General features: G+C 34.5%; 1 protein-coding gene across 1 annotated transcript in view; it reads right to left on the bottom strand.

Annotated features, from left to right (window-relative positions):
- The window catches only part of RELN (reelin), a 475654-nt gene that overhangs the window by 448062 nt on the left and 11891 nt on the right, over positions 1-15701 (bottom strand). The gene's annotated exons all lie outside the window — the stretch shown is intronic.

The following is a 15701-nucleotide window of genomic DNA, read 5'->3' as shown; positions in this document are numbered from 1 at the left end:
GGGGCGGGGGGAAGAAATGGGTTCACATGGTCATGTTTTTGTAAAAATTGAGAAGATATTTTGACCACATTGGTTAAAATCACCGTCCCTTTCTATTCTAACTACCTCTTCATCACATTTCTCTTTGTGTAAATTGTCACTGGAGTGTCTGTGAGCATTTTGGGGGCTATGACTAAAGGGAAGTCAATTTGGAGATTCACTGCATTTGAGTTTAGTTGGGTATATTTATGTGGTTTACAGTTACTGTTTATTCACTGATGCTATTGCTGGCTTCTGTTTCAGTAAAGAGTGACTTCCAGAAATATTTCTGCTGTCACTGTGAGGACCTAACTGGAGTCATGTGATGTAGGTGCCAATTAGAGGTTATAACATAGTGGACTGTGTCCAATGGTCCCTGGCACTATAAACATATGGATAGTAGAGGAGTAACAAGATTTGAAATGTATGGAGTCAGAAGCTCAACTGTAGAAAATTCTTCCAATCATAAGATGTTTCAGAAGTTCTGTCAGAAAACCATGAAATAATGCAGTGTTTACAATGGTAATGATATATTTTTATAGGATCACCTGAAATATAAGTTAAATTAACTGGAATTCCTATATTCAAAGGGTACAAACCTGTAGTACCACTACAAACAGCAAATACATCAATGAGGTTCAAAATTCCCAATCTATTAAATCACATATTTAGTGTGTCTGACCACTCTGATAGTATGATGGTTCCAGAAAAAAAAAAAAAAAAACAGTACACAAACTCATCACCAGTGCAGTAAAATGGCCTGAAGAATCAAGTGTTCCAGTGACAAATCTAAACATATTTATCAGTAGAATTACATATGTAGTATTAGTATGAGTGATTTGATAATTGTATTTGACAGCTTTTGGTGTGCCTTAAAATTAATTTTGCTTTTCATAATTATTGATTATACCAATATTCAAATATGATGAGGAAAAAGTATTCTAAGGAGCATCAAAAACATAAAACAAAAAATTGTTAAATGGTGTAAAGTTTTAAAATGTCAAAAACTATCTTACAATAACAAAACCAAAAACTAATAGTCAATGTCATTAAGACAAAGAAAAGAATTAAGATAGCCAAGAATAAAAGGATGATAAAAATGAAAATAGAAGAGATTGCAAAAATGATAATTATTGCCCTCCTAAACATGAAATAAAGATGAGAAGATGAAAATAATATAAAGAAAAATACAGTTTATATGATCAATAGCATGTACATGAAGGTCTGAAGCAGCTTCAATTTGACAAATTTATTGCATAAAAATCCAACTAACTTTGTAACTCACATATTCATTATAGTAGTTTTTATATGTCACAATTAATTTGATTACCTACATGGAAGAATATAAAATGATACTACTCAGAGCAGAACAACAACACAAGAACAAAATATGCCCTCTAGAAATGAAACAAAATGTGAAATTATACACAGATAAAATTATAAAACAAATTTTCCAAGTTATTTAACTTCTAAGTAATGGTAGAACCCTAATTCAAGTATAGACAGAATGTTCCCTAGCAACCAACCACTACACTATTTGTCCTTGAGTCAAAGAAGGGGAAATACCAGTGTCTTATACCAGATGACAAAATGTTGGAAAGCAAAGTAAAACAGGATACAATGTCATACCTACGAGATTGTCAAAAGTTAAAAGTCTGACAAAAGCAAGAATTGGTGAGGCTATGGATTGACAAGAACTCTTACAAGTTGCTGCTGGAATTCCAGACATTGCAACCATCTGGAAAGCAATATTTCAATATCTAGTAAAGTTGAAGCAATAAAGTAATTTTGCCTTTAACCGTACACCAGAGAGACATGCCCAGTAGGTGCAAAAGGAGAAATGTACAAGAATGCTAGTAATATTCTATTATTAGCAACAACAGAAAACACCTACATATCCATTAATTAAAGAATAAATAAATGACCTATTCACACAGTGGAGCAAAGTTTCTTGCTTTTTTAACAGCTTCAGTGAAATATTATAACTTATTTCCCCATATATCATTCCTAGTTGAGAATTTGTCTAATTTTGAAACTAGCTTTAGAAGTCTTTCAGAGATGTTTAATATTCATTCTCTTTACATTTTCTTTCACTCTTCTATTATTTGAACTCTCTGGACTTTCCAGATATCTCTTCCAGATAATGCTTTATTTTAATTACATCATCATTAGAGTTGATAGAACTTTTTGTTTGTAAGCAATGGAGACCCCACTCAAATTAGTTTAATCCAAAAAATGCTATTTATTGGTTGCAATAACTGAAACATTCAAAGGAAGTTCTAGCTTTGAGCATAGATTAAATAATTCTGCCAGGACTCTACTCAGTCTCTCTCTCTCTCAGCTCTGCTCTTCCCTGCAGTGGTATTACTCTTAGGTAGACCCTCTCAGCATGGTAGCCATTGGCAAGTCCAGGCATATTTATCACTTCAGGGTTGAGTCTCATTGGATTAGCTTAGAGTTGTATGCCAATCCCTGAACCAGTTACTGTGATGGAAATGCTAATTGGGCCAGTCTGGGACATGTCTCCAAGAGCCTAGAGTGAATAAGTGTAGAATTAGGCCCACCAAAAGCACATGGACTATGAGAGAGATAGAGGTGAGTCCATAAAAGAAAATGTACCAAAAGAAGAGGAAGCGAATGATAAGCAGAACAAACTGCATCAACTGAAGATTGAAATATCCTTCCATTGTCTAGCAGTGGAGGTTTATTCTGTTGTCATTCAGTTCTCCAGTAACTGCAGGATGTCTGACAATATGTCTGAATGGATTATTCCGCTTAATGGCCAGTGCTGATCAGGCCTGGTTTTCAGAAGTAGCATTCATGGTAAGGTCAATTTCAACTTGATTAAGATAAGTCTGGACCATTGTAAAATAGAGGTCTGGACTTTCATGTTTTATAAAACTTAATAATATTAATGGTGCTTCCTATTTGAGTCCTCAGTTTGCTATTCTATGATGAAGACCTACAATAATAATCTATAATTCTGTAAATCTTTCTAGTAAAGTTAAATAAAAAAGAAGGATTTGCTTAATGCTGTTGGATTCAATGCTATGTACTGACGTGATGGGAAAATTATTCAGGAGCATTTCATTTTTAAGAAAATACTGCCCACATTATCAATGCCTTGATACGCCCAGGCTTATAAAAAACTGTAATCTATACTTTCTGAGCACACGACCTTGTTGGCAACTTTTCACCACACATACACAAAAAATTATCTTGGAATTCAATAGCTGTTAGTGGTGCTCAAAAAATAAGGTATTTGAAACAAGACAAGGATACAATTGTAGATGTTGTCTACCCACTTTCTTTTCATAGTATTCAAGGAAATTTTCTGAGGAGGTTCTCTACTTATAAACTTTCCTCCCATTGGAATAGCCAGTATTTTGCTTATCAGAAGATAAACCAAAGAAGATCAGTAAATATTGATTCATTAAATATTGTTCACCTATAGTATGCCAAGTACCATACTAACCCTGGGGATAAAAGAATGAACAAAGACAGTCTGAACACTCAAGGAGTTTACAGTTAGATGGAGGAAACATGTAGACAAGTCATTATAATATAGTGTGACAAATACTTTGATAAAGTGAATAATATGCATTGTGGTACTTAGAATTGTGGGGTCAGCAAGAAAAATAATGGAATGGGATGACAGAGGCTTGAGGAATGCTTCAATGGGGAATAAATGTCTTAGGAAAATCTTGGGCTAAGTCTTAAGGACAAGTAGGAATTATTCAGATACAAGGGGTGGGGTGGAAATGGAGAGAGCAGCCCAAGCCCAGTAAACAGAGATATGAGCAAATACAGTGAGTTCAGCTAACTAAAAATAGGCTTACGTGAAGAGTACACGTAACCAAAGATGTAGGCATTTCTTGGTAGACCTGAGAGTATCTACTAAAAAATGTCAAGTGGCCACTGAGATTTTATTCATATAGTTGCAATTAATTTTGTCTTAAAAACATTTTAATAGGTTAACATTCTTGGGGTGGTTATAGGAGAAATATTAGTCTTCTGCATCTTAGTGTCAATTAGTTTAATCAGTTTGGGTCTAGATCAGGGACCAGAAAACTTTTCTTATAAAGGGTCAGCTGGTAAATATTCTCGGCTTTTCAAGCCACACAGTTTCTGTTGCAACTACTCAACTCTGCAGTTGTATCAGGAAAGCAGCCATAGGCAGTATGTGAGCAAATAGATGCAGCTGTGTCCCAAAAGAACTTGATTAACAAAATAGAGACCTTGATTCCCCAAAATAGACCTTGCTTTTCAAAAATAGTGCCCCTTCCTAGGCATGCTGACCCCCAAAACAAACCTTGGACCTTGACTATCTGCCTGGACAGACTATCCTACCCCCTCATTTTTCTCTTAACTGGCCACCTCTTTAAAGTTCATATAAGTTCTTCATTTGAAAAGTGGTGCTGAAGAGTGAAGGAAAACCCTACCTGACCTTTCTTGATCCATACCCTGCTGGGAGAGGCAGAAGGTGGGAATCCTATACAGCGAAGTGGCTTCTCTTGTTCCAGTTGTAAGCCTCCCTTTCAAGTTTATATTGTAAAGCATCAGATTTCCTTGTCTCCTCTTTGTTCTGGCCTGTGTGTGGCACACAGGTGTACCTGGAAGTAAGTTTGGCTTTGTGCAGGTTACAGGGAACATTGCATTCCAATTCTGAATTTAATTCCCTCCCCCGACACTCTCCTCAAGATATAGTAAATCATAGTTAGGGTTTAAGCCTAAACATAAAAGCCTATTTAATGCATTACATAGTTAAAATATAGCATTATTCCACTGCTAAAGTTCTGTCGGGTTTAGTAAATGTGTGGGTCTTGGACCATGAAACGCACTCTGAATGGCATAAAAATAAGAACTAGGAATACCAAGCCTTTCGGGAGAGGAAAATAAGAATATAACTGGCTACCTTTAATAATTTATTTCTCTCATTATTTATACGCATTCGAATTTGAGAAGATATTTAAGGCTTAAAGGGGACTTGTTCATACCAAACAATTTGTCTCTATGAATTCCTTTTTTTGTGCATTTCACATGTCAGAGACACAAAATAATGCCACCATTACTTGCCAGTTGCATGAACTTTGATCTCAAATGGGTCATAGGCCAGTTCAAACAAAGCACTAAATGTGAAATGATAAGCAACTTCCATGCCTATGATATTACGAGATTTTATTTTTCACATAGTGGACACAATGGCATATTTTTGTCTTTATTTTTCAGTTAATGACTATAATGTGATTATCGCTCAAAGTCAGCAACAAGTCTAACCATTTTTTGAAGACACAAACTTTTCAGCATTATACAACCCAGAATAATATACCTTATTTCCTAATCATTTAATGGACATTTCATTGTTGATTAATATTAGGGGATTAATATGAGAAAAGCCATTGACAAAATTTGCCATATAATTGAAAATCTAACATTATAAGAGTTATAAAACTGGTCACTGTTAAGATATGGTTTTACAAAGTTGTCCTGAAGCTGCAGGCACTAATGCAGGAATCAATAATTTTAAAAGCCTTAACTTAGTCAAATTCTCTATCATTTATATAATAAACATAGGAAGTGTTAAATAGCACACAGTTTACATGAAAATATGAGATAAGACACATAAGACAAAAGCTGTAGCTTCAGTATTAAGATATGTAAATGAATTTGAACCCATGACCAAAAGTGCTCAAATCCAGGTGCTTTTGTAAATAATCAAGTGGTACCAATGATGTGACCATAGCATTAGATTTGGGGATTGTAACCAACTATCTCTAAATTGCTAGCCCTCAGTGGTTCTGATTACTCTGGAGGGCTTGTGAGTTTTGTTTTATGAGAACCCACAAACCTAAGAATCCAACAATAAAGTTCTGACCCAATTTAATGTCTACTAACTGTAAATTATATGCTCATATTTAAGAAATGGTAGTTATTTTACTACTTTATGAACACACATATATATGATTGGCCAAATTAAAGCCTTTAAAATTATGACTATTATTATTTTGTACTAGTATGTGAAGCTTGAGCAGCAAATGTGTGCAACTATGTCTTAACAGTGATATTTTATAACTCAGAAAGTTAGATTTCTCAATTGTAAGACAAATTTTAATGGCTTTTCTCTTATTAAATTCTTTTTAATAAGACTCACAAAATTACTGATGACATTGTTCTTCCTTTCTGGTAAAACTCCTAAATTAGTTCACTAAACTGCCTGCAAGGTGCATTTACAGCTTTTTAAATATACTTGCAAGTGTTTATTCTAGATAGCCTTTGTCTAAAGCGTTTTTGAAATAGTGCTGATCACAAAAATCTCCTTTCATTTTATAACAGTTAATAACTTAATTTAAGGTATACACAATAATGTGAACACTAGCTGCTTGCCTTTTCAGTTCAGGTAGAAGTCAAGTTAAAGGTATTAAACATTTTATAACTACTTTCTCTGTTCAATATGATTAGGGATATCATGGGTTGATAAAGCTGGCAAAAAAACCAAACACATTTTGTGCTTTTATAATGCATAACTCTCAGATATTGCACTGAAATACTCCAAGAATTAAAATATCCGTATGTTTAATATAGACCATCAAATGTGTTATATGTAATAAAAGGGTTAATTTCCTAACTCTCCTTTACTTTCATGAAAATACAGTCTGGCCACCCTGCTTTATTTTGCAGAAGCCATTCCAGTGAGCCAACCAAGGTTCTTCCATGAGTCATTTAAAGTGCCTGAGAGAGAATGGACGGTTCAGAGGCTCCCCATGAAATGAAGTCAGAAATTCTTCCCAGTCAGAAGGCCCAGGGACCAGGTGCCCCATAGTGAGAATGACATGCCCCTCTGTTTAAAGGATCCATGCTCTCTGACCTGGGTGGACAGAGTGATCCATGCACGGGGTGACAGAAGCTGGTGAGTTACTGAGATCAAGCAGCTCTGCTAGCTGACACGAAAACCCTAACCTCTGTATGCCAATTAAGCAGCTCTTTCTGGGAACTCAGTCATGGGCTTCCACCGAGCCTCCTCCCTGCCCCTGTTAATCATTGAACTCTCTTTTTCTGAATTTGAGACTGAGTCATGGCTTTAACTCTAGGACAGCCTGATAAAGGCCCAGCATCAGTGACCTGCCCTGGGATTTCCAGGTCAAAGGAAAAGGAAAAAGAGGGGAAAATGACAACAACGGCTGACTTAAGAGAGGCCCCGTGACAAGTGTTAATTGTTGAAAAATAATGTTGTCCTCAAAATGACCTCACTACATCAGCGCTCCCTGCTTACGGATAAACTGAGCCTAGACTAAGATATAACATCTAAAAGAAGGATGAAGCCTCTTTTATCCACCACATTCTGTGTTTTGCTAATAATTGGCCTAAGTGGCTAATAATGATTAGGACAATTATTGCCCTGACCTACATATACTAGTAAAGCAACTGTTCACTGAAGTTGAAAGTGAGCCTGTATGACTGATTCTCTTAAAGAGAAAATCATAGGTAAACCCACAGAGGTTTTGACGGCTCTGGCTTAGTGACTGCACCTCCCAATATTTACTATTAGTAAAACTGGGCATGATTTTGTTGTCTTGGAGATATTTATTTTGTTATAGTCACTTTAGGAATTCAATTGTTATTATAATTTAAATATATATACAAGATGAAATTCAGAAACTAAGGAAGCCCTGAGGTCACATCTTATCATATCAGGCAAGTCTTATAGGCCAGTGAGCAGCCTGTTGCTGCTGAAATTTATTTTCTAAATTGCTTATTATTAAATGATAAATTATTAAATAAGTCAGGGAAATAAAAACATAGTAAGTGTTTAGTAGATGACTTAGCAGTCCAAGAGTCTAATTTTAGTACAGTTTCAGGTCATAAATTTTACATCTTCATAACATTCTATAATTGAGAAAGCACTTGCAATCACAAATAGTCATTTTATTTCAAAAATAAATCCATGAGGTTGGTATTGCCATTCCATTCTATAGATGCCAATGGTGGGGCTCAGTGAGTCTAAGAGCACTCAAACAGTTATTGGTTGACTGCCTACAATGTGCCAAGCACAGCTAGTAAATAAACTTGGGCCCAAATCTAATAACTAAACCTATGGTCAGAAACACGGTTTCAGTATCCTTTTCCACACAGAGTAGCAGGCAGCAGATTCCAATCTATTTGGGTTGCCATATTAGTCGAAATCTCTTTGTCATCCTGCCACTGTACCAAGCTACCCCTGACAATCTGATAGCTAGAAAGTAATAGCTTTACTTAATCCCTAAGTACTGATTATGGCAAAGTAGTGAGTGAGCTACAGCCTTCCCACCACAGGGCCTTTCTCTGGGCTCTCCTCTCTGCCTGTGTCTTACCTTTTCCGCTTCAATTAATTCTTATTTGAAGAAAAATCTGGAGAAAAGGTAGGCTCCTTAAGAAAAATAAAAAGATAAGCCTGACTAAGAAAATGGAAAGAAATATAGTTTAACATAGTTTAAAAAGAGAGGTTTAACCACAGATATGGAAGAGATTATAGAAATTGTAGGAAAAAATCTGTTCAACCTTAAGGCAATAAAATTGAAAATCTAGGGAGAAGTGGAAAATTTCCAGCAAAATATAAATTACTAAAATTAGCCTAAGAAAAGGATGAACACCAGTAATAATAGAAGACAACTAAAGATACGCCTTTAAGAAAAGTTACAGGCCCAGTTGGCTTTACAGATCTATTGAGTCTTTAAAAACTGATGATTCTGTCATCCAATGTATTTTTGCTGTTAGAATAATACATTAATCTTCATTTTATATAGACAGCAAAACCTTATTGACAAAACCCAATAGATAGTACAAACAAGAAACCTCTAAATCAGTTTTCCTTAAGAACATCGATTTAAAATTCTAAGTAAAGTATAATCAATCTAATCTAGAAACAAATAAAAATGCAATAATTTGAGTTTACCCCAGGTATGCAAGGATAGTTCAATATTAAACAATCTTTCAAGTAATTCACTACAACAACAAATTGGGTGTGAAAATGAATATAGTTATGAATATAACAATAGTATATTAAAACAAGATTTATCAAAATTCAATCTTCATTTCTATTTTTAAAAACTTCCAGCCCTGGCTGGTGTGGTTCAGTTGGTTGAAGCATCATCCCATACACTGGAAGGTGGCAGGTTCAATTCCTGGTCAAGGCACATACCTAGGTTGTGGGATCAATACCCAGTTGGGGCGCTATGGGAAGTAATCAATCTATATTTCTCTCTCCCATCTCTCATTCTCTCTCTTTCTTTCTCTTTCTCCCTTTCCTCTCTCTCTAATATCAATTTTTTTACCTAGGTTGTGGGATCAATACCCAGTTGGGGCGCTTTGGGAAGTAATCAATCTATGTTTCTCTCTCCCATTCTCTCTCTCATTCTCTCTCTCTCTCTCTCTCTCTCTCTCTCTCTCTCTCTCTCTTTCTCTTTCTCCCTTTCCTCCCTCTCTAATATCAATTTTCAAAAACTTCCAAATAAAGTAAAAGTTGAAGGAAAATGTTATATTGTTTGACACAAACCAACAGCCAACATCAAACTAAATAGTAAAATGCCAAAGCCATTTCTGTTAAAATCAGGAACAATGCAGAAAGAATGTCTACATTAACATTAATGTTCAACATAATTTTAGAGCAAATGCATTAGAAAAAAAATCTTGTAAATATTGAAAAATAAAAACAAAATTATTATTTTTGCAGGATATGATTACAGACATGGAAACTCTAAGAAACTAGTGTAATAAGTCAATAGTATTTTAAAAAGAATGTATTTGAGGTAATTTGCAAAAATAATTTGTTCTCTTTATACTAGCAATAACCAACAGAATAGTGTAGCATATTTATAACAGATAGAAATATCATTCATGACAAAATATACATGAAAAAAACAAAATTATACTAAGGAGCATAAATAAAAATCTGAACTCAATGAAAAATGTTCCTGAATGAGGAATTTTAACATCATAAAATGTTATCCTTTCAAATTAATATGTAAATTTAATTCCATTCAAATATACATATTTTAGAGCTGAGTAATATTTTAAAGGTCAATGGAAAGCATCTCAGAAAAGCCAAGAAGACTCTGAAAAAGAGAATTTTGATAAAGGACTAGCCTTGTCAGATATTAAATGTAAGATAATGCTACTATAATAAAAACAGTAGAAATAGATAGTAAAATAGAGTGAAGAAAAATCCATCAAGTATACATAAATGACAAATGTAGCATTCCATTTACAGGCAAAAGTAGAGCTTATTCAATATATAGTGTAAATATAGTAGGCTAATTATCTAGGAAAAACAAAATGTATTTCCTATCTCATTACATATACAGAAATAAATTATATATGGATTTAACTTTAAATGAAAAATAAAGTTATTAGTTTGCATAATTGTGGGGCAGAGGAAATCTTTACAAGACAGGAAACTCAGGAACCATTAAGCAAACTAATAAACATAGATCTTGTATAACAATTTAAAAGGTTTCTAGGGCAAAATATATTATAAAAATAATATTAGCAAACAAAAAATATTAGCTTACTGTGCATCATGTCTATTCTACATGCTTTACATTTTAAAATTCATTTAATCCTCATCTCACCTTATGAATTAGGCACTATTATCTTCCCCATATTTCTGATGATGAATCTATAGCTCTAGATCACACAACCAATAAATAATATACCTAGCATCTGAACTCAGACAGTCTGGCTTCAGAAACTGGGCACTACACTAAATGACTTCTCACATCATTGATTAGGAAAATATATGTGCAACATATATTACTACCAATTATACCACCAATATACAATGAATTCTAAAAACTAGTAATAACAAAAAATAATAATAATAGACAAGCAACTCAAAAGAAATGGTGACAAAGGATATGAATGGTTAATTCACAAAAGAGTAAATTCATTGGCCAATAATAAAAGATGTTCAACCAACTAGGCAAATAAAAGTAAAAACAGTAGCAAATTATAAACAATGATAAAAAGCTAGTGCTGTCAAGGATGCTGGGGAAAAAGTCTCTGGTAGGAATTTGAGGATAAGTTGCCACACTTTTGAAATCTGGCCTTATCACTGAAAATGTAATATATACATATCCTTCTACCTACAAATTTCACTTTTGGGAATCTCTCTTAATGAAGTAAAAACATGAGTTGTAAGACCACTTATAAGAATGCTTATTAAAGCATTGTTGTCGTTGTAATTGGTTATGGTATATCCATTCTAAGGAATATCGTGTAGCTGCTAAAAAGAAAAAAGTAAGATTATATCTGTTATCCTTTATAGATGTCCATGAATTAAGTGAGAAAACAACTAGCAAGTAAAGTGTATAGTGTCTTCCCATTTTAAAAAATCAGACATTATAAGGTATTATTTGCTTTCATTGAGGCATTGTGAAATGCTGTTAATATCAGTTCCTCTGGGTGTGAAATAAAGGAGATGGTTATAAAGGAAAAGAATATTATCTTTTAAATATATGGATTGTCCCACTTGAACAATTTAATCTGAAATAAATACCTGCATATGCAAAGATAATTTTTGAAGATATCCGAGAATGGACTGAAATGTGAGTATGGGAAAGAAACTTTTTCTCTTTAGATTGTTTGAGGTTTTGTGTGTTTTTTTAAAACAACACACAATAAGGAACACATTAATTTTTTAAAATGAATAAGGAACACATTCATTTTTTAAAATCTGATAAACTAATTTCAGTGATTGAAAGTAGCTTATAGTCACCCTTCAAGAAGTATTTACATTTTAATGAATGACTCAGAACTTTTTATCTAGGAAGAGTAAGTCTGCTTTATTCCAAATAGATCATCAAAGGCCAATAGGAGAGGAACATCAAAACATACCATACAGACCCATTAACTGGGTTTATCTGCACACAACTCTTCAAATATTTCCTTCTCGCGTATAGAACTTCACTTCTTGAACTTAAAAGCTTTGCTGTCAGGATTTCAAGGAAGCTGAGAGGGAGATATTTAGTATTAGGATAATAATCCATGCAATCTGGAGGAAAGAGATTGGCAAACATCATATACGTCTATTAGTACTATTCATATCACACTACATGTCACTTTTTTTTTTCTATTCTCACCCGAGGATATTTTTCCATTGAATTTTATTTTTTCCCGTTGATTTTTAGAGAGAGAGGTACAGACAACACATTGATTGGTTGCCCGGGCCAGGGAGGAGCCTGCAACTGAGGTATGTGCCCTTGACCAGAATCGAACCCGGGACCCTTCAGTTCACAGGCTGACGCTCTATCCACTGAGCCAAACCGGCTAGGACCACATGTCAGTTTTTTTTTTTTATTGATCCACAGGTCTGAAAGAACCAGAAACCTCTATGTGTCAAAATTATTTGTTGTGTACATGTTTCAAGGAAACCTCAAGTTGGTGATTACATTTCACAAGGACACGGTGAAAAGCCATTTGTAGCTTTCTAACTTTATGTTACCAGCAGAAGGTAGACATTGGTCACATAAAGAACAGATGGCAATACTGAGAGAATAAATATTCTGCTGTTATTCCAAATGCAAGTCCAGCAGGCAGAAATTACAATAATTAATAAGAGGAGAAATCATTAACATGCCATAAAATCTGAATTGGTTGGATGTGGGGAAGCACAGAGAAGCACTTAAAAGTTATTTATTGCTTGGAAGTCCTCAGGTTCAATATTTTCTCTTTACATGTCTTAATAAACCATGCATCAATGAATACCTTTAAAGGGAAAAATAGTAATGAAATTAAAGTTGAATATCAGGTTGAATAGGGAAACTTAATTGGAGAATAATGCTCCTTAGTGGATATGGATGACACTTCTTAAGTGAAGTTATCACTTCCTTTCTCTCTCCCATCTCAGCCCCCAACACAAAGTGATAATTGGTTTAAAAGCAAAATTGTTCTTAATACACTGATAGGTATTTTTTTTTACCAAGAACTATAAGTAGCAAATTTTAACACCTGATGAATCATGCTATTTCTCATCTCACTTAAATTCTAACAGCAGCTAAAAATCTCTTACAGGGTATTCATTTATCTCAGCACAAAATATTTGCCATTGAAATCTGGCCCAGAAAAATAAAGCAGAGAGAGCAGGAAAGGGAAATTATATAGCTGTCATCACAAATAATATTCAATTTTTCTGGACCTGAGTCATAGTATTTTCACCATGAATGCCTATATTTCCTTCTCAAGAAAAAATTTTAAATCATCACAAATTTAGAAATTTAAGTAAAATATAGACAAATATTGAGTGTCCTAAATGAACTCATTGTGTGAAAGAGAAAAGAAAATGAGAAAACTATACTACATAAGGGTTTTTTATGGAAATAGAATACTTGGAACATTCATAGAATGGACAGAAGATAATTGTGGTCAATTGCATTGTACTCCTGCTCCTGAGAAAATATCTCACAGGCAAGGAAATAATTTCTGAGATTCTTTCTGTATGTGGTAATGTATCCCAGTGAGCTTTAATGCCTATTAAATGCCCTACTTCCACACAGTCTAGTAGTGGATATGCATTTTTATTGATTTTTATGTACCACACCTTCTGTTTCAAAATGGACTCAACATAGCTTTAAAAAACACATAAAGTACAACAAGACCTCATAAATTAGAAGTACGAGTAAAGAAAATAGAAAATATGGATGGGGACATAAATGGAGCCAAAATAAGGCCAAAGAAGACATATTATAATAATCTCACTCTTGTTATTCATGGGCCACAGATTTGTTGCCAAGCTCTGAGAAAGGGAAGACATCAAACTCTACTATATCCTTAAAGAAAGAAAAGATCCTGGTGAACTTTCAGTTTGCCTTATATAATTTTATTTGTAATAGTAGTAAAAATATAGTGGTGGCCCTAGCTGGTTTAGCTCAGTGGATAGAGCATCAACCTGCAGACTGAAGGGTCCCAGGTTCGATTCCGGTCAAGGACACATGCATGGGTTATGGGCTGAATCCCCAGTAGGGGGCGTGCAGGAGGCAGCTGATCAATGATTCTCTCTCATCATTGATGTTTCTATCTCTCTCACCTTCTCCCTTCCTCTCTGAAATCAATAAAAATATGTTATATATATAGTGGTAGTAAAAATAGATCTAACTCATAGAGTACTTAATATAATTTCAGGTACACTTCAGAATATATTACATATATTAAATTATTTAATCCTCACAAAATGTAATGAAGTAAATAATACTATTATCCCTTGTTATAGATGAGGAAACCCAGGAAAAAAGAGGCTATATATCTTACCTAAGATCATGTGCCTAGTAATGGATATAGTGATGTGTTACTAAATGTTGTAAACAAGGCATTAACTCTGTGTGCTTATAGCTTTAATATATTTAACTATATGAAACAGATTTGTTTAAATATAAGCAAAGCACATTTACACTATGGAATACTATACAGCTATAAAAAAGGAGGGATCTCTTACCCTTTGTGACAGCATGGATGGACCTGGAAAATATTATGTTAAGTGAAATAAGCCAAACTGAGAAAGACAAATATCACATGATCTCACTTATTTGTGGAATCTAGTGAACAAAATGAATTGACCAACAAAATAAGACCTGGGGAATGGGTAGGGACTGGGAGGGGCCAGTAAGGGGGAGAAAATGGGTGATATCTGTAATACTATCAACAATAAAAATATATTTTAAAAATAAATAAATAAATAAATATAAATTAATCAATTAAAAAGAAATATGTAAGAAAGTCTGAGCACTTAAGAATTCTTCAAAGTCTTTTCAAATGTGTATAATGAGGACCTGAGGGCTGGAAAAGGGCTTTGGGGGTTATCAACCCAGAACACCCATTTGGCAATTCAGGAAACTGAAGCCTAGCAGTGGTATATGACTAGAGTACCACAGGTAGAACGTGGCCAAGAATTCTAGTCTCCCAATATCTAAGCTGATAACTATTTTTACTACCCATTCAGTGAACCATATTGGATATGACAGTTTACTCATATGGTACTTTCTGTGATTTTATAGCAAACATTTTGGTTTTGTCTTTATAGCAAACATTTTGGTTTTGTAGCCTATAATAATGATGCAGAAATGATATTAAATATATTATAATGCTAAAATAAATAAATATATAAATAAACAAGGCTACAAAAACAAGCTAGCTACCAACTGTAATTTTACATGATAAATGATGTTTGAAACTAAGTCCTGTTTGCAACATTATTATGTAATTGAGTGTTCAGATAAAAGTTTAAGTTTAGCATGCTATAATTTGATGAATCAAAATCCCTCATCTATGTATATAAAAGGCTAATATGCTAAGTGTCTGACCATCCAACCAGTTGCTATGCACTAACCACCAGGGGGCAGACACTCAATGCAGAAGCTGCTGTGACATGCACTGGCCATTTACAGAGAAACGGCACCGCAGACCTGGTGCCCACAAAGCAACACTCAGCTTCCCCCATGAGGGACACAGGCCCTGCCACCACCCCAGAACAGCAGCACACCAAATTGCAACCGATGCTGCCGAGACCCCATGGCACAAAATGTGGCCCACATCCCCGCCCGGAAATGGTCGCTGTGGGCGCTGGGTAAGGATGTCACATAGCAACGTCTGGCTTCCTCTCCCTAGCAACTAGCCTCCTTGGAGTTTCTTCAGCCAGGAACACAACTTGCGTGATAGCC

This window comes from Myotis brandtii, unplaced genomic scaffold (assembly GCF_000412655.1).
Source record: "Myotis brandtii unplaced genomic scaffold, ASM41265v1 scaffold17, whole genome shotgun sequence".
Taxonomy (NCBI): domain Eukaryota; kingdom Metazoa; phylum Chordata; class Mammalia; order Chiroptera; family Vespertilionidae; genus Myotis; species Myotis brandtii.
The sequence above is the reverse complement of the archived record's forward strand: the minus strand, read 5'-3'. Positions and strand labels throughout refer to the sequence as shown.